Source organism: Halyomorpha halys, unplaced genomic scaffold (assembly GCF_000696795.3).
Source record: "Halyomorpha halys isolate HHAL.00 unplaced genomic scaffold, Hhal_1.1 Scaffold231.1, whole genome shotgun sequence".
In the NCBI taxonomy this organism is placed as follows: Eukaryota; Metazoa; Arthropoda; class Insecta; order Hemiptera; family Pentatomidae; genus Halyomorpha; species Halyomorpha halys.
The window spans coordinates 67,499-88,239 of NW_027114318.1; the positions used below are offsets into that span (position 1 = coordinate 67,499).

General features: G+C 28.9%; 1 long non-coding RNA gene across 3 annotated transcripts in view; it reads left to right on the forward strand.

Annotated features, from left to right (window-relative positions):
* The first annotated feature begins 524 nt into the window (after nt 1-524).
* LOC136796789 (uncharacterized) overlaps nt 525-20,741 on the forward strand; it is a 472,034-nt gene continuing 451,817 nt past the window's right edge. For all 3 annotated transcript variants that reach the window (XR_010844539.1, XR_010844541.1, XR_010844540.1), the window contains exons 1-2: nt 525-647; nt 10,047-10,064. This is a non-coding gene — a long non-coding RNA (uncharacterized lncRNA). The remainder of the gene's footprint in view (nt 648-10,046; nt 10,065-20,741) is intronic.

A 20,741-nucleotide genomic window follows, 5' to 3' on the forward strand; every position in this document is an offset into this window, starting at 1 on the left:
TAGAAAGGTCGAAATGTCGCAGAAGTGTGTAGTGTATATAAACTGCTCAAAAATTATTAGGGATTTTTATGATTGATTTACTAAAAGATAGTCTACTTTAAGAATAGTCGTTGCGTAAACAAACATTTGTTTTCGGTTTTAATCCAGTAATATTCTGTCTAACGTAGATAGAGATGGTGGGGGGGGGGGTTAAAGGATTTTTCTTTAATAATTAAAAATGAATCCCATTAAAAAACAAACAACCACAATATAAGTTGCCCATAGTAGATATTATGATTGTCAAATGCCGACGAATTGCCGCGAATATTTCGGATTATGTGAAGGAATGCTCTTTCATCGGATAAGATCAATTTTCAGGCATAACAAAATTATTTTTTTAAACAGGGTTTTTTTTTTTTCTTTTTCTTCATATAAAGAACAAGTTTGAGTTAATGTGAGATGTTACTTAAAGAAGTGTGGCCAAGAGACTGAGCGAGAGAGCAGAGAGGTGGGGGAAGCGCAGGCGCGGATGAACGGAGTAGATCCAGTGGCTCAGTAGAACGGTTGGAGGAGACCAGATCGCTCGTGCCTGCCGCCGGGGTAGGCTCTCGTCGTCATGTCTATCTTCTTCCTACCGCTATTGTTCATCCTATGTTCGGCCGAATTGAGTGAGTAGTCCATTCATTTCTTACAACAATATTCAGTGTCTCTTTTCCTTACAGCTTTCACTTTCAACATTTCTCAAGGCGGTGTCAAAATGAAAATTGATGACGTAGAGTAATGATATCCTAGAAAAAAATAAAAAGGCATAAATATATAATAGAGATAAATTGTCTATTTCTTAAAAGAATTGCACTTGGAGCCACGTGCTTACTTGTCCAGTCGTGCCGGTATTGCTTACTTACGTGAAAGTAACATTACTTTAAGTTATATATATATTAAAAAAAAAATAATATGTCATCTTCTTTATCATCAATTCAGTTATTTTTTCCGATTTCTTGATTTTACAAAATATTAAATACTTTCTATTTTATAGATATAATGTATATATATGTATATTCTCTGTTATATTATTTCTGAAATTATGCCCAGTTGATTTAATTAAAGTAAATTATTATTCAAAAGAGTTTGTGGTGTCTGTGAGCTTGAAATGAGCCAATAGTGTGCGGGTTGGCTTTCTTATCTGTTATCAACTCCCAATCCACTTACTACTATTTATTAGGACTTAATACCTTTCTTTTATAACTAATTGTTGATTTTTTTTTTTTTGTATCTTTTCTTAGACAATTTGTATTGATATGATAGGATTATATAGACCGTTATTTACTATTATAGTTTTATATTATACTTAGTTCTTTTTTTTCCCTGGGGTTGTATTATGTTTTATATGGTTATAAAAAGTTAACATTAATTTTATTGATTATTTTATTAACATGCAATGGTGTTTGAAGAATTATTTATTCGAGTGCAGAGGTATGATACAAGACTTCTGATGATAAAAATATAACTTATGTTTTATTTTCCGACTCGTTTCGGAAGAGCCGTATATACATACTATATACTATATAATTTGTATTTACACATGTATATACTTATATTACGTTGGGTGGAGTTGTCAAAAGGTGATCCTTTGGCACACTCCACTGCCGTCCTGGCAGATAAAAATGAAGACAGAATTATACCAAGGCGTGTTGGTCACTTAAATCTTTTGGTGGATTACTGTAAAATATTCCTAAATAATAAATATATCATGTTATAAACTTTTTTAGACATTTTTACATATAAATCTAAATATTTTTTCTATTTCACTAACCCAGGAAGTATTTGATGCTCTAATCAGAAGACGTATGGGTATAGTTATAAAAAATATTTCCATGGGAAATTATATCTGCATCGTACTTCAGGAAATCTTTCAAAGTGTATAATTTATGAAAATATAATATAATATTTTAAAAGAGCCTGATTTATGTCAAAAACATTTTCAGCTTGATTTATTTTGATGTTTTTTCTAGTGTATTATTTTATAAGATCATTACCTATAATTTTTTTTTTCTAAGCTTGAAACAGTAAATTACTATGATTTTTTATATATTTGTGATTAAATTTATTTTGATTTTTTGAATAATGCAATTTTGTTATTCTGTATACATTGAATGAGAACAGAATAGCTTTTTGCACACGATATTGTTTAATTATTTTAATGTGATGGGTGACGAATTAAAGGTATGCCGTACCCTCATTTTAGAAAACAATGTTGTGCATAGGTGTTTCTAGAAAAAAATAAAACATTTTATCATAGCTAAATATTTTATTATAAAAGATTAGATTTATTTGAATTTTTAAAAAATTAACAAACTAAAAAAAAAATATTTTAGATGTTGATTTGTAATAACATTTTCTATTCCAACATGATATGTTGGATAACGTTTAGTTTATAATAGGATCGAGTACTTATTAATTTAATATATTACCGGGTAGTAATTAATATAAAGACTGATCACAAAAATTAATATTAGAATAAATATATGCTGTGACAAGTTTTCTGATCTCTTTGGCAGATGTGTAACCCAGAACTTCTAATTATTAGGCTTACTGTGTATTACAATGGATTCTCCATCCCCTTAAACTCGCGATCACTTAAAAAATTGCTTATATGGTATCAATCTCAACCAGCATATAATTCAACTGTAATCTGGAATTTAATCAGATTAGAGAAAACTAGAATTATATTAGTTAATTTTCCTTGTAAGTTATTAAAACTGAATTATTGTTAAAAAAATATGATATATTATAAAAAATTATATGGATTAAATTGGTATTAAGGAAACGAAAAGAAGAATCTAGGCGTTAAAAATTTAAATTGCAGCGGAACCCTTACCAACCATTTCTTTCGATTAATTGGCAAAGTGGGAAAAAAATAAGTTAAAACAATTTTAATAATGTTTTCAAATAGTTGATTAGTTTAAGCGTTTATGATACTATCAGAAAATAGTTTAAACTAAAAAGTTATAAAAAAAAAAACTGTTTTAACTATTGCCAACTTACCAGGGCTAAAATTGTAACAAACAGCAAATATGATTCAGTTGAAGTGAAAAAGTAAAAAAAAAAATGAATCTCATGCCCTTCTATATCTTTAACACTTGGATTTTTTGTTTTTGTTTTTTCTTGAAAATCTTTAATGTATAAATTCATAGACAATTATTTAAAAAAATTAAATTGCACTTTAAATTTAAAAATAAAATATGTAGCGTAAATTACAGAGGATTATTGTAAATCAATTTTCTTAGAAAGGTTTTAGTTTTCAGGTTATTATTATGTTATTTATTATTATTTTTTAAGCCATAAGCTACAGTATATTATCAATATATTTAATAATCAAATTTAGATGGAAGGTTTTTATTCAATTAGTATTATGGGCTGTTTATGTTATTCTCTTGTATTAAAACTTTATGTAGAAATAGCTTTTATTTCTGAGAAAATTAAAATAAGTAAAATTAAATGATTGTTCCAGTCCTTTAATTAAATAATATATCTAAAGAAATTTTTAATTAAAGTTATTATAAATTGGTCTTTTAAATTTAATCTTACTGCAACCTCTACAATGCATAAAGTGTTACAGATAAATATTTTTATGTGTTTATTATTTTTTATGCAAATAATAAAATTATTTTTTTTGGCACCGACCGGTAAATATTGCCATTTAGTATATTTTATTGAATAAATAATTAAAGACAGAAAGAAAAAAAGTCTAAATATTTATTAATATACATACGAACTAAAGTTTAATTGTTGCAATGTATTTTTATTTTTATTTAATATAGTAGTTTAATTAATATTGGGTTCTTCTTTTACATACTCTGGATTAACCGATTCCGGCTCTTTCACATAACCGGCGATGTCTTAATTCCAAATAGGACGGATAATTGAGGTTCTGCTGTACATTTGATTAATGAAATAGATCAATTATTCGGTTTCTTTAGGTATTGTATCATTTAATAAGATAAAAGTTGAGAATACTAAAAATAATAGAGAAGGCTTACTATAGCTTATGATTGCTCTTAATCATTGGGGTGTGTGTTTAATTGGCATCCATAAATATCGTAGAATGGCGTTGTCCGTTTTACCAAGATGTGCTTTAAGAAGGTATTGATATAAAAAGAACACAAAAATGTTATTAAGCTGTGATATTTCGCCCGGAAGGAAAACAGTAATACGCTTTTAAGCTATTTAAAAAAAAAATCAACCCATTGTTGATGACATGAATTTTGAAAATTGGTGGACTAGGTGTCGAATTTGAGGATCATAGTCTAATAATCATACTGAGGTAACTTTTGACTATGGTGCCAAATTAATTGAAAATTAGCGCCGTAGTCCGGAGAAAAACCCTGGATATTTAAACAAATAAGAATACATGAGAAAAAAATGAAATTTAGTTTTAGAAAAAAAGGTATGATTTGATACAATTTTTCCTTCAAAGCACGTTCTTAATTTTCTAATTATATATATTCTAAATATATATATATTTTTTTATCCTTCTACAGGATAAAAATATAGATCAATTTACATCACATAACTATTAGTTTTTATTTTATTATTTTAAATTTTCCCAAGAAGGCAGTTTACCTTTGAAATCTCATATTCTTTTCACTTTACACGTATTTTTTAACAGCAATTTTGAGCCATTTCTATTTGTTTTTCTCTTTTTTCTCTTGTCCACTGCTCTAAAATCTTCCAGAAAGCGTTTTTACTCATTAAAAAAATAAATATCGAACTACCTTATTTCTCTCCATCAGTATGCAGTTTGATTATTCATATTAATATTATATTGGCTTATTAATATATTGGCTGGCATTGTTTAGACAAAATGGTTTTATTTCCTACTTATTTACTTAAAGAAAATTCTGCTTATGTCCTCGAGCTTGGATAAACTGTGGTATTCTGGATGGGGTATTCTAATGTAAAACCACAAAATTTATATATCAGAAATAGTTTTAATTCAAATGAGTTTTAGAAAAATCTATGAATCTTCAATATTTAAAATTGTTTATTACAGGACTGTTTACTAATTTTCATTCTAAAATAATTATTAGAAAAGAAAAGGATATTATTAATAAGTTACCGTTGAAAAAAAAATTGTTGGTCTCGATTATTTATTTTTCTTCGTTATAGGTTAATATCGTCTAGTTTAACCATTCTTCAATAAGCGGAATAAAATAGTGTTGAAATAAAAAAGTGTGGAGAACAGAGGATTACATGATTTGGCTCGCGTTTCCCATTTCGAATGAAAAAATCTATAACTGTATAAAAAAAACTTATGCTTCAGTAGAACTCTGCTTATCCGTCCTAGTCGGGTCCAAATCATCGACGGTTAAGCGGAAGTATTCTAAATTAGTAATGGTTTAGCCTGCTACCATCATCAGTAGGTAATATCCGCGCTTTCCATTTGCGGAAGTCTATTTTCTGCAGTCAATATTTCAATCAAGGTTGAACCCTTAAATGTTTAATTGTTTCATTCTTCATCGTACTCTTATCATTTTTATTTTTTTTTTAATTTTTCCAATCTCGTGTTTTCTTTTCATTTTGAATTTGTTTCCAGTTTGATTTCGGCTAATTATATAAATGTTGTAATACATTGCTGCAGATCTGAATCATTATTTTCTATATGAGATGGAATATAGTCCAGCTGAAAAATTCCCAGTATTTCATGTTCTGCCCTTTGCACACTATTCCAATAGTAAAGATGAGGAGATTATACTATCTATTATGTAGCATTAATTTCATTAAAAATTATCCACAAACATTAATTTCGACTTAATTAAAATATGGTGTGTGAAAGAAAAACAATGACCGTTGAATTGAAAGATAGTGGACTATAGAGAAAATAGAAAAAAGGAACTAGCTGATGATAGAATTCCTACTGCAGTATTCGATGGATGAGATCTCTGATGTATTATCTCAATTTTGCTTCTTATTGAATTCGAAGAACTTGTTTTCGTTCTGTTCTTAGGTGAATTTCAATGCTCGATGCTATCATTATTTTCTCAACATATCATTTTTTTTCGTAAGATCTATTTCTTTATCGGTAACAACATTTTCGATTCTCATGTTCTGGAGTCATTATTTTTTATAATTGCACTTTCTTAAGGTCTCATTTCTTTTATTTTTTAAGCATAAACTAAGCCTTTATAGGCTAAGAAGATTTTTCATAGGTGGAACCTATTTCCATACCTCCATAAACTAGGTTTATATTTATTTTAATTATTATTATCAACAACAACTAAAATATGTTGCTTTTATAACCGCTTCATACCACAGTGAATAGAGAATACCATTATTCTTACCGAACAGATTACCACAGGGTGTAGAGCTTTATTCTTTAAAAATTTTTTAAAAAGTTCAGTTATTAACCCTGGCTACTACATCTTGAGCTGTTCTCGTGTCAATGGTATAATGCATAATGGTTTGGTGGATAGAAATCGATCATTTTCTTCTCTCTTTTTTTTTATATATTTATTTTATTTATTTATTTTTTTTTTTTTTAGCAAAAACTAAAACATGTTGATTGAACTTTTTTCATGTAAACTAGCGGAGCATTTATTTTCTTTAGTTAAAATGGTTTGTTCTGTAACTTAATGAATTCCTATTCTCTTCTCCTGGCAAGATTGTCCCCTCTATTTTGTAAAATGGCGGTGTGATGAACCAGCGGACAGTTAAAAATATGTTTGGTATGAAGAAAAGTTTTTTATATTCATGAAAGTCAAGATTTGTCTCCAAATCCTATATGGTCAAAATCCCGATATGGTTTTAATTAGTTAAACTTAACTCATATCAAGATGAAATTTACAACGATAAGTAGAAAAGTAAATAACGGAGAAAAAGAAAAAAAAAGTAAATATATAAACACATAAACTTAAATAAAAAATAAAGTAAAAAAAAAATATCATATGAGTTTTACTTTGTTAAATTCTACATTGAGTTTAAAAAATAAATTCTAATTTTCCTAATCTTTTGTTTGTCTAATGTTTTTAGGAATGATGCTTCTTCAGGCATTACTCGTAATTCTTTCTTTTTTTTCTTTTCTATATTATGAATTCGTTTAATTCACAATTTTTATCTCTTTTGATTTTAGAGATCTTTAGGAATTTCTTAGTGCATCCGTGATTTGTATGTAGTCTTACTATGGTTACGAATGCTTTTCAGCTGAATCTTTTTGGCTGGACTTGGTAATTTGTGGACTAACAATAGGGTGAGAATGAAAATGTTTCAAACTGGTCAATTGAATGGGTTGAAATATCAACAAAAAAAAATCAGAAAATAAAGATATAGAAAAAACTGACAAGTTTTTGTTGTTATATTATTTTACATTTAAAAAGACGAGCTTAATGTATTTCATAAAATTATTTTCTTGGTCGGTCTTTTTGATGTGTAAACAATCTCTTTATCTTGTTTTATTTCTTAAAAAAAAGATCATGATTTTGCTGTCCGATAGGGTCTGTTCTGGTTTTTATCAGACTCCTTTTCTGGGTATTAGGAACTTCCAATTTCTGATAAGTTTGCTTCCATGATTCTTTTTCCATTTTCCTTTAAGTTTTCTCCAATATCTTCAACCGATAGCGCAAAGCCGACTGCACCTTTCTCGACCTGCCTTAATTTTCTATTGATCCTGGCTAAACGTAACCTATAGGTGGTTATACTTGTTCTCTCATATAATTATGTAAAACTTGAAAAATACGTGCGCTTTGCTTGATTTATATTTCTTAATTAGCAAATCGACCTGGTTGGCCTTGCAGGGTTATTGTAACTGTTTATTAGTTATTTTTCAATTGTTTATAATGGGAGTACAGTAAGGGGTATAGTCTCCTACAACAGGCACCTCCAACTATTTGAAATGCTATAACCATGAACTATTATAATTAAAAATAATAAAGATCAATTATAAATATAAATTGACTTATACTGAAAAAATAATTTGAGAAGAGAAAGAAAATGAGGATAAAACAAAAAGCATAATAATGAAAATAAATAAATAAAGAGTTTATTACAGGATGCCTCGGATCAGCCTGGGCTTCAGTGGTAGATGAGAGTAGATTTTTCTCCTTTAGGTAGTAGATTTTTTTTAGGTCTCCAAGGGACTAGGTATATTCGGCCATTACAGCCGATTTTTGTTTAAACCAAACATACTCAAAAAATCGAGTTAGTGTGAAATTCGAATTTTGTCAAATCAATTATTGCTTACATAAACTAATAAATTTCTTTATTTAATTTAATTTATAAAATCAACCTATAAATCTATTATCACTTTAGTCTTCTAGAATCGTAGTTCAAACTTTGTTTTATATCTTTTCGAAACATTTCTTAATTTTTATGATCTTTTTTTTAGTAAACCTAGGGTGTATTTTTTTAATTTGAAAATATGGTTGAGTGAATTCTCTCCAAAGCATTTTCTCTAGTTAAAATGTTGGCTGCAAGTACATGCCTTACAGATATGATTCTCTTTTTGAAGAAAATAATAAAACTAAATAGTAGCGAATCCCTTTCCTCTTCAAAATATGGATTTAATGTAAAAAATCCCTAGGAAAATTAGGGTTCTTGTTTGCAAGGCATTTTGTGGAATCACTCAAAGCTATCGCTAAAACTGATCCTGTATTGTTTGATAGGTCCTCAAAATCATTCGTTTTAACATATCATTTGTTATAAACGTGGTTGATGTATCCGATAAAAAACTATATTGCAAAAGCTTTGACAAATATGATTTCATAAATATTCGTCATTAAAACCGTTACGTAGTTCGGGGCATATATTCGAGGACGTTATATATGTATTCACTGTATTTATATCTTCAGAAATAACAATTTTATTCATCAAAGCTGATGCTTGGAAGATAATAATATGGAGTTTAGGAATTTAAAAAAATGCAGGAAATTGTTGTAGCCCACTAATCAAAACTAAAACCACTCGTGGGTTTTTATATAATGCCGTTCGTCACTACCGCTCTTATAAAAACTTACAAGATTTACAGATTTCTTGGTTGATCGAGTTCGATAAACAGAGAAATAATCACCCGATTGAGTTGGTCCTTTTGAGCCCAATAAAGATGTCTCTTGTCCAAGAGGCTGTCCTAAGAGACTGGGAAACCACTCCGCCTCCAACAAAGCTCCCCTCTTGTTCGGTAATAAACCTTCCTCTTGTCTCTTCTGTTTTTTGGTGGAGCGAGAGTATGCTAGGAATTCTTATTAATTTACTTGTTTTAATATTTTCACCATAAATATAATTTCTTTGCTAATGAAATGAGTGTTAAATACTTAGTTTGATCTGCGTTGCAGAACAGTGGCATATTAGTCGGCAACCTGCAAACAGGCGGAACCTTCTGTGTACGCTACTCCAATCCATTACTTGAAGTTAGTTAGCTATAGGTGGCCTTTTGTGCCATCAATTATAGATATTTATCCAATATCTTTTTATTTAAGGCCATTCAAATTTTTTATGTTATACTAAGCCCAGGCTAATTTATTTATCATTTGTTTAATTATTAGTATAATATTTTATATTGTATTATTATACCAATTATATTATTGTTCTCTAATAATAAAAAAAGTAGTATTATTTATTGAATATCAATCAAAATGAATAAGGAAAAAATCATTTGGTATGAAAATGACCAATAGAACGGTATGAAACTTTGCAAAAATGTGGAGAATATATATAATAAATCTATTATAAATATATATATTTGTTATTATTACACAGTTTTATTTTCAATAAGGTTGTTTTAATGTGGTACAAAAGATTTTTTCCTTAATCATTTTGATTGATAGTTAATAACTAAAAATTAACCCTATTAAAAAAATAAACAACCACAATATTGTTGTTTGTAATTAATTTATTTATGTATTATTATATTATTTATTAAATAGTTATATTAGGTACAGGTTGGTTACTACCTTCAATATGTTGACTATTTTTTGTTTCTATTTAAGAAAAAATTGCATTTAGTATTTAATATATCACTTATTTATTATCTCAATTTACTATTTACTATTTATTATTTTTATTGTTTTTTGTTTCAGGCACCCCTCAACACAAAGGTAAGGAGAACTCATTCATATATCGCATGCTTTCAACTTTTTTTTTATATACGTATATAAGTTTTTATTTTACAAATATCTGTATGCACATTAATTATTTCATTGCTTCAGGATACACACGTATGCAATTAATTTGTTTTTTGCTTTTTGTAACTTATTAAATATGTTTTACATTTTGGTTAAGAATTAAGTGACAGAAAAAAAAAAACCATAACAGTTTTGAAATTAAATAAAATACAGATCTTTTTGACGATTTTTGCACCAATGTATGTTTATAACTACAGGGCCTTGTTTTTGTATATTTTTGCTATTTCAGTTACTGAAGGTTCCAGAAATTTAGGGCAAAATCGAAAGAAGTTGTGAGTCAATTTATATATGCATTCTTGAATGGTCCCTATATTTAATTATGAATAGATCTTAGTTGTTCCTGTGTAATACGAATTGCGAAAAACTAATTCTTAGGCATTAGTTTTGTATTACTTGTAGTTTTACTTAGTGAGTTAAACTAGTGACGCCCCATATGGGACAGGTATGTATCAATATTAGTCTTACTACTAATTTATAGAGCAGCAGTTTCCAATGAGCGCCGCGAACCGTGTTGTGCCTCAAGCTTATGATAGGGGTAATTTTACAGAAACAGAACGAAGAAACATTAATATTAAAATAGCAAATATACAGTGCATTTTAACATTTACTTTCCTCTGTTTTTCTTTTTTTCCCAACGTATTCAACCGTTCTAGGGATAATTGCCCGGAATTTTAATATTTTTTTTTCATCTCTACAAGGCCGTCGCGGTGTTTTTTCTATCCAGAAAGGGTGCGGTGGCAAAAAAGTTTGAGGAACGCTGTTATAGACTATTAATTTATTTTTAGGTATAGTTTTTAATTTTAATTGAAATTTGGGGCATTTTGTACATTATTCCTTACGTTTCCTCATTTTAAGTTAATATGCTGGTTTAATAACAGTTCGTTGTCTAACGTGTCTCCTAAGTATTTTACAGATTTAAAAATAGGGTTGTCGATGATTTAAACGAATAATAAACTCTTATTACATGTTATTATACGAGTATAACTTACATTCAAGCCTTCACCCACTTGTCGGATAAGCTTATTTAAGTTAAATTTTGGTAAATCAATTTAATTCTCCTTAATATTTTCCATTTATAGTTTAAGTAATAAATTACTATTATCATATTTTTTATGGTTGTTATGACAATTGTGAAGAAGCTATGACTATTGTCATGAAAACTATTGAAAACACTAAAAAAATTATCTTTATCTTTCGTTAATTAACAAATTCTTTAATATTTTCCCTTTGTTTTATGCTGTTAACAATTAGAGATGGTTAATTAATCCAAATAAACAAAATTAAAGGTGCTTTATTAAGGGAAGTTTTTTAAATATTCGGCAGTTACGGCCTGTCAGATTATTTCAACGATAAAAGACTTCACACATATTAAAGGGAAGTTGCATATTGATATTTTATTATTGCATATATTCAGAGTTTTATCTGAATCGTTAAAACCTTTTTTCAAAATATGATAAAAAAAAGTAAGTATAAAGTCGCTTTTAGTGGAAAAGTTGCTGGGACGTCCCAGACATAATTTGACTTAAATAAGTAATTTCAGTTTTGTAAAAATTTTTTCTGAGCTAGGCTGTTCAAATACATATAAACAGACTATTTTGCGAGTCTTGGTGAATGAATGTAAAAATGCATAAACTCCTCCATTTTTGTCCAAAATTTGGAATTATCTCTTCCCCATTCATTATAATTATCTCTACTCCGCCCTTCGTCTAGAATATTCTTTAGTTGTGGAATATCAATTGGTTAAAGCGGGTACCAGATCCTTCAGTAGAATGTAGGTTCCTTAGAGCAGTTAGCCTTCGTTGTCTGTACCAGTCTTGCGCTCTTTTTACAGGTTCGGTTGGCTGTCTTAGGAACCGGATCTTAGCGGCCTTATGCAATTTGTTGTTATGTATCTCGAGAATTCATTTGTTCGTTTTTTATTCTTTTACACATTGTACTATATTATTTATCTTATTGGTGAATAAGGGATGAACTTTAAGGTAAAATAAAAATTATCTTTTCATTGCGTAATATTTTCTAGGAAATTAACTTGATTATAATTATAAGCTTAATATATCCAAAATAAACGTTATGTGGACAAACGTTGAACATGTAATCTATATATTAAAAAGGGAATGGACGAATCTTTGTACACAATAAACTTTTGAATTACTGGACCGATTTACGTTCTGTATTTTTTTTTTTTTTCAAAATGTTCACTGTCGCCATGGAAAGGTTTAAAGATGATGAAATTCCCGATTACTCCAATAGAAAAAAAAAGTTATGTTATAACGAGTTATATGTTATAAAACAATTAATCGTTTTTGGTGTGTAACTCTGAAAGAATAGGGTTTTTTTTTTTTACGGCTCTTATGTACTGATCGATTCGTCATATTCCTAAGGATAAACAAAATATTAGTATTCCATTAAACGATTTTATTTTAACCAAAAATTTAAAAAATAATGAATCTTGGCGTAAATTAAGTTTAAGGAAAAGGAAAATTATATTTTTAGCATATTCTAAAATTCCTAAATATCATTTTTGAAAGAAATTAAAAATTAGAAATTTTTCACCTTGATTTTTTCGGAGTATTTTTTTTATCTTCCAGTGACTATTGTTCATATGATCGTTTACAACTCCTACGTTAATAGAACAAGCAGAATATTTGTTTAAAATAAAGAAAAACGTTTTATTTTATATCACTTAAATCGGACCTGCATTAACGATGATACAGCGAAGTCAGTTTTTATTTTCAATGCGTTCTCTGAATGCCATAGTTACCGCTATCTTTTCTTGTCTTGTCATCTGTGTATATAAAAGCGTCGTCTGAATGTTGCAAGTCCAAAAGCATTTATTTGTAATATATGGACTTGGTATTACTAAAAACATTGTATATTTTAGAGCATTCTAGTAAACTAAAATTGAATGCAACAGTAATTACAATTTAACCCGAATGCCCCATGAAGAATAAACCAATATTTGTGTGAATTTGTGTTTTATCCATTTAATGTTAAATTTATGTTAAAAATTATCCTCAAATATAGCAATAACGAGGTATTGCAGGGTCAGCTAGTATGTTTTAATACAGAAGGTGGAGACTATTTGGATAATTTTTGTTATTATTAATAGAAATTAATGTTTCCCGTATCGTAAGGTCATGTTATAAAAAACATGAATCTATAGCTGTCCCTCGAAATCATATTATTGAAATGGAACTTAAAAACTACCGGTTTGAGAATTACCCTTAAATTGTTTATTTTAATAGTAGACATTTTGATGTGCTATTTTATAAATGCATTTTACTTTGGTGTGCCTATTTCTGTCATGTTACTGACACATCAGTTATGGAAATCATTAAACAAACCCTTGCCTAGGAAGGATTGAAAATTATGTTATAATGATTACAAATAGTGTTGTTGACAGGAGCAAGCATAGCAGTGCTACTGGAAGCTAAGTGGAACCCCACCCTCTTGTTGAAATTACTAAGTTTGAGCTTGGCAGTTTGATGGCGTCATCTAATTTAACTTTCAGTAAAACTACTTAAAATCTATTAATAATTCCTTAACGACTCTAAAATTTGACATGCTTCCTCACTAGTTTTTTTATGTATGCATTTTTTTTTACACGTTTATATTATATTTTGAAATAGCCCATTGGAACCAAAAGTACTCTTTCTTTATATCATTCAATGACCTTATAAATACAGAAGGAAGATGTATAAAATGCACAACACGGAATACAAATTTAACACGAAAACACATTTCTGGTGGCCATAAAACCCTTACTATTCAGCTGATTAATAAGACAAACTAACAAATTAAATTTGAGGTTTTTTTTTTCTTCGTATATTACTCTTAAACGGTGCCTCCTAGCGAAAATTTTACAGTATTAATGAATGAATTAAAGAATTTCAAATTCTGTTTCGAATGAGTGCTATTAGGTAATAATTCAGTCAAGTTCAACGTCATTAAAGTTCGAAATAATTTGTAATCATTCGGCTATCGAGCAATTAATAGTACAAGAGCCAGAGTGAAAAAAACAACAGTTATTTCACCCCAATTTTGGATTAATTTAATAAAAATTATGTATAATTACTAATCAAAATTGATGATTCTGCCAAGTGTAGGCAGGGGGAATAAAAAATGGTGGTTGTTTTAAAACGTTAAAAAGATTAAACTTTTCATTTAGAGCATTACAGAGTAGAGTAATTGCAATTACAATCACTTCTTGACCCTTATTAATTGCAATTGCGATTACATGTAATTCAAATCATATGTGAATCCAGTTTATTTTAACATACTGTTATGAGCAGAAATCCTAAAAGTTAAAATAAATCTATACCCTATACACTATACGGGCTATCATGAAATCGATTTTATATTTTTTTTCATATCAATAATATATTAATAAATCTATACGTCAATGCTCAATTTTTTACCGGATATTATTTTCATATTTAGGATCAATTAAAAACAGAGATTTTCCATTTTGGTGTTAAGTATTTTTAATTACAATTTAAATTTCCTGATATATCTCCTGGCTTATTTACAGAATCATTATTGACGTTTCGGTTATGCATATGCATATTTTTATGAAAACTTTAATATTAACATTGCTGATGTGGATAGTATGAATGGAGAGTTGAATTTATAAGACTGGAGCTTAAGTTTTTAATTTTTTAACAATGAACCCATTTCGTCCCACGTTTATATTATGCACTATTTACATCAACAATTTACAACCTATTTAAGGAATAAAGCCGAAAATTTTAAAATGTATACTCCCTTTGAAAAATAAAGTATACATTTTAAATTAGGTTTTGAGAAATTATGACTTATCTTATCTATATATGGTTGCATATCATATGAATGATAGGGTATGGAATATACCGTAAAATGACACCCATCCTTTACCTATAGTTAAATTAGGGAAGCTTCCGTAGCAATTCCAACACTTGTTCTCCGTTTATAAACATATTTATGAGAACTTGACGGCTTCATAATTCGTAAACGAGTGGACATATCACAGTAAAATGTCACATTTTTCCAAGCCTATACCTATAAAACATCTCTGCAAAGTTTGAAAAAAAAAAAATCTGAGATGGTAAGGTTCATAAGTGTGTTGAAGTAGATGACCCATATTTAACTACTAGGTAACAATTAAATATTACTTATTAGCTAATTGATAGTTAACTATTAAACTAACTAATTCTGGATATATATACTTATAATAATGATTATAAAAATCTGTCTGTTTTAATTTTAAAATAAATAACATTAACATAACGCAAGCATTTTGAATTAGAATAATGAATTATATTACAAAAGTATAAATATTTCGACTTTTTGTATGATAATATAACATTTTTACTCATCATTATAAAACAATTTCGTGAAGGTGTTAACGGAAAAATGAACATCGAAGCCCGGAAGAAATACTAGGTATAGTTTAATAAAGGGCACCTCGTTTGAATGCTGAGGGCTTTCAATTGAAGCTAAACTGTATATATTAATGGTCTTGAGAAACAAATCATACCCTTCAATGATCAAGAGGGAAATAACGAATTAAATACTGGAATGTATGTGGTTTGTATGGAACAGAGTATTCCGAGAATACCTTTGGCTGATATTCACTTGCTCTGTTAAAATCCATTGCTGTGTTGATAATAAGGCAGAACCAAATTTTTATTTTTGTATGATAAACAAAGACCAGATTTTTTTGAAATTTTGTATATTTCGTTTATTTATATTTTATTATTTCAACTATTTATGTAATATAATATGTATACAATATAGGTAGTCTTGTGATCTTGCAAAATTTCGAATTCGGGTTTTCAGCGAGAGTACTCGTTTTGAGGTCCCCAGAACTCAAATTGTTTTTCAAAATAGTCTGTGTGTGTGAGTGAACAGTCTAGCTCAAAAAATGAAAGTGATAAGAAACTGAAATAACATTTAAAACAGGCGTACTCCTGGGATGTTATAGCAACTTGATCCTTAAAATCGACTAACCGGAAGTGCCACTTAATATGATCGATTTTACAACAAACAATTTTACAGAAAGATGTTTCAATGTTTTAAATTATTAAAAACACGTTTTGAGGTTCTCTGAGTCGAAATAACCAAGTCTTGCATACGCTGTGTGTATGAGAATAGGTTAGCGTAAGTAAGAAACGGTGCAGGAAAATGAAAGTATACATTTAGGTAAGGTGTATGCCGAAGATGTCACAACTTTTTGGTTAAAATCAATCAACTAGAAGTTTATTTCATCAGAATAGAAATTTTAGTAAACTTATATTGTTATATTTCTTGCAAAAATATGTTAACATTTTGTAACGGAGACTAATATTTACAGAAAGTACTTATCTAAAAACTTATTTAAAAATACTTTTTATTTATTGATAGATATTACAATCTGTCACACAGTTGTGGGTAATAGGTAATAGTGATGAATGATCACATTCATACTAAAATAAAATAAAATAAGAATAAAAATAAATAAATGAATGAAAAAAAAAATCTCTATCTAAAAACTGTTTAATTTAGAGTTAGTCTATCTGTCAACTGAAGTCTTATTTGGGAAAGTATTGCCAGAGTGAATAATGCAGAAATATCTGTTCTGAAACGGGCGAGTATTAATTTCAACTCAAAGAAGGGTGACGAGCTAGTGTAATACTAAGATAGTACGAGAGTCATCCACATCAACGCCTAGTCACTTTTTATTTCCACGGCTTTAAGATGGTAGACATTTTTTATTTGAAGACCTACGTAGATGGTCATTTTACATTACCTAAACCTTAGTGTAAATAAGACTCCTCTTTTGTTTGTTATTTCTCGGACTAACTGGATTCGTGACGACAAAACCGTACTGTACACGCGCTCTTCAGTTTGATGACGGTTTTGGGACTAACCTAACAATAGTCACAACCAGATCACAAGTAAAATTAGTTCTTCTTTATCTAATCCATACACCTTACATTGTCAGGACAGCTTGAATACATTTGCTAAATACCTTTCTGTAACTAACTTATTAACCACAGCCTGAGTGAGTCCACTGTTCCTTGCCAGGTCTGATATAAGGTCCTCCCACTTATGAATCATTAATACTCAGGACGGGTGATTAACCCACTGCCAGAAATAACCTTATTTAAATTAGTCCATTAAGACAATAGACGCACTGTATGCTTCAGAAATCCATTTTTTTTTTATTTAAATGTGTATTTTATAAATACCATTGAACTTATAAATGTCAGCTTCTCTTATATTATAACTTATATAGACGTCAAGGTCTCTCTGCAATTAATAAAAATGTATCAGCAAGTTAGGAAGTATAGTCAAGACTGCAGAACAGATTTTCATACCTCTGTGATTCCTGAGGATGCATTATACGATACTCATCGATCGTGGCTTAGTTGAAACAGAAATTATATTGTATACATTTAAAGCGTGACATCGATGATGAAAAGGAAATGGGATTAGAGTAAGGGATTAAATATGTACCCTCGAGATGGAATCCTTCTGAAGACGGTTGGGATTATTACAGCCTTCTCTACCCCCTTGGTTTTGAATGCCAAACTATCCTAAAACAACAATTATTAATGGCAAGGGACAATATACAACTTTACAAAATCAATTATTCTGATATAATAGTTAAAACTGGAGTCGTCATCTTTGTTTCAATCTGACAGCCCTGCCAAGTGGGTCCAATCGTTGGTTAACAATAAATTGTTTTCTTTTACTATTTTGATACCTTTATTGACCGCCACCCAGACTATCTACTTTATACGGTCAACTATATTTTTACAATATAAGAATATCTGTTTACTAGGAGGTAAAAAAAAACTTGTTTGAAATCTATGTCTTATCGGTTTTGTACATTTATTCCCGCTTTTGGTTTCTTTGTTGAAACTATTAAGAAAAAAATTAAACCTTTTTTCTTATCTCTTTCTGTAAGTGAAGTAAAAAAGTTACCATAATGGTCCCTCAAGGACAGTAAGTACGTAGCGGCTGAAGGTGTTTGATAAGCTAGTGAAGGCTGACCTATCCTATTACCAGTCGGCCTTTGCCGTAAAAACTGTTCATTTTTATTCTACTATCGTACTGAGAACAGAAAATAACTTTTTAATTGGCATATTAAAATTCTTGAAAATAATAAAACAACATAACAATAACATCTAAGGTTTATAAAGATTATACCTAAGGTACTTAATGTCTGGTGAAATACGTTTGTTTGTAAATATCACCTAAAATATCAGATATCACCTTAATGCTATACAAGTAGAGATTTATTGTTAGATTTGATTAAAACATGAGGCCATGTTTGGCCTCCAAGTCAACACAGTAATAGCTGTATACACAACAATGACGATAAACCGACACAACTTCTGAAGAAATATAGTGACACATAACATTACCCTAAAAAACGTTTTGGTTACGTCCTAACATGAAGATGGACAAATCCGATATTTTCAACACATCTTATAATTGTGGATTATTTGACTGATAATTTAATTTAATGGAAGTTATATTTCTTAAAAATAATACGTGCATGACCCGAGACGGAACAGAATTTTTCTCTTTTTGAGACAGATTTGATTTAAATTTATTGGAAAGATGGATTTTGAATTACTGACCACTGGGATACATAACTTATTGTTGGTTATATATATAAAATTTTTTTTTTTACTTCCACTTACTTAAATGGGCCATTCTCACAGATGGGACAGCATCGTTTTCCAAAATATTTGTGGTGTCCTATTCATCATTTGAGATAAAAATTTTTTAAATTATACTATAAAATTATTCCTAAAATTGAAATATTTCTTTTCTTCAGAGAATTGGTTAAATCCATCGATGTGATGGTCGTGTCTTGTCCAGGCTCTAAACATTTTTCAGTCTTTTTTGTGCAACAATTACAAAACCAGTTCTTCTATTATAGGTTAGGAAATTTTGTGTGTACTCAAAAATTTTTATTTTTAGACCAGATAGGTTAAAATAGTTTGATGAAATTATGAGTGTCTGGGGCATTGTTGTCCTCTTCTTTTTTATTTTTTTGAGTTCCGTGGACAGAGCTGTTTTTATCGGGTTTCTTACCATATTTTTCGCACACTGCTTAGCTTTCTATAACACCTTTTAACCTAAATTCAGTAAATGTTGAGCGTCCGGTGAGTTTAGATTAGACTGGGATGTAAATAACCAAACAATCATCAAGACTCTTGGGTTAATTGCTGTAGTGAGTATTCATATTTTATTTCTATAACTAATTTTGTTTAAGCATTATAAGTAATCACAATAATTTAAAAATATATTTCGTTACCGCCCTGTGTTTTTGGCTTCTATGTCACGTACGGAAAAGATAAGAAGTAAATCCAAAGTAATTAATCTCTGGTTTGGAAGTTGGATCTGGAATTTGTCTTGATTCAGGAAAAGTACTAATCCTTGGCTTTTAGCGGCAACATATTGAAGGATCTATTGTGATGGCAGTGGTTATATATATAAGCTGTCACCCGCGGGTAATATAGTGGTAATAATCCGTCCAAGATAAATTAAAAATGGAGGAACACATTGAGTGGACGATACCGAAAAACGATAACTCTCATACTCAACAGTAATCGACCTTATACTTAATAGGTAATTATCACAATTTAATATGTAATTTGTTTATAATAAATGAAATAATTATTGCATTTATATAGATATAAATAAACATCCATTTATAGATGTAAATATAATTTAAATTATTATCTAGATTTTAAAAAAATGCGGTATCCAGCTCCAATATAAATAGTAAAACTTGGTAAACTAATTAATTTAATCTAAAAAATGTAAGTATTATTCTAAAATTTAGTGAATGTAATTTCTCAAAATTAATGACAATTCAAAATTAACGACTTGTATAATTAAGAAAAATGTGTAGTTGAATGTTATCATGGTTTTGCCTATTCCAAGCGCCTACTTGTGAAATAGATTAAAATAAAAGTTTTATTGCAATTATTTACCTAATTTTTATTGGAACTTCCGATATATCTAAAGATAAGCTTATGAATCAAAATGATATAGTTTTTATGGGTAATCTTGTAATCCCATTGGCTATTTTTTAACGTTTTTTTCATTGTGTCGTATAAAACAAAAATATATTATTTTGTAGTTTTAATATTCTTTTAGTTTTTTTTCCCTTTACCAAAATGTAAAACATTGTTGATATGCTATTAGTTGCAAAGAAAAATGAATTACTTGAAGGTGTATCCCGAAGCAATATAGTATTTATTATACATATTATATTTATAGAATAAAAACTTTTATATATATTATTGTATTACATTTTTTTTTTAAAGATTGTTGTATTATTTTTAGTTTGTATATAGTCTGTACAATAAACAAGCTGCCACAATCAAATGCATTGGGTATTAGAAATCCAAGTATTCATCATAATATATTGGGATGGCTTATTTCACAATGGTGCTATGTACATTTCCACTAGCTTTACGAAAAATAAAATTAAAGGTTCTTGTAATTTTCCTAAAAGAGAGAACCTTTAATTGTATTTTTCTCAAAGTTTGTGGAAGTGTACTTAGCACCACTGTGAAGTAAGCCATATACAAGATAAAAATGAAG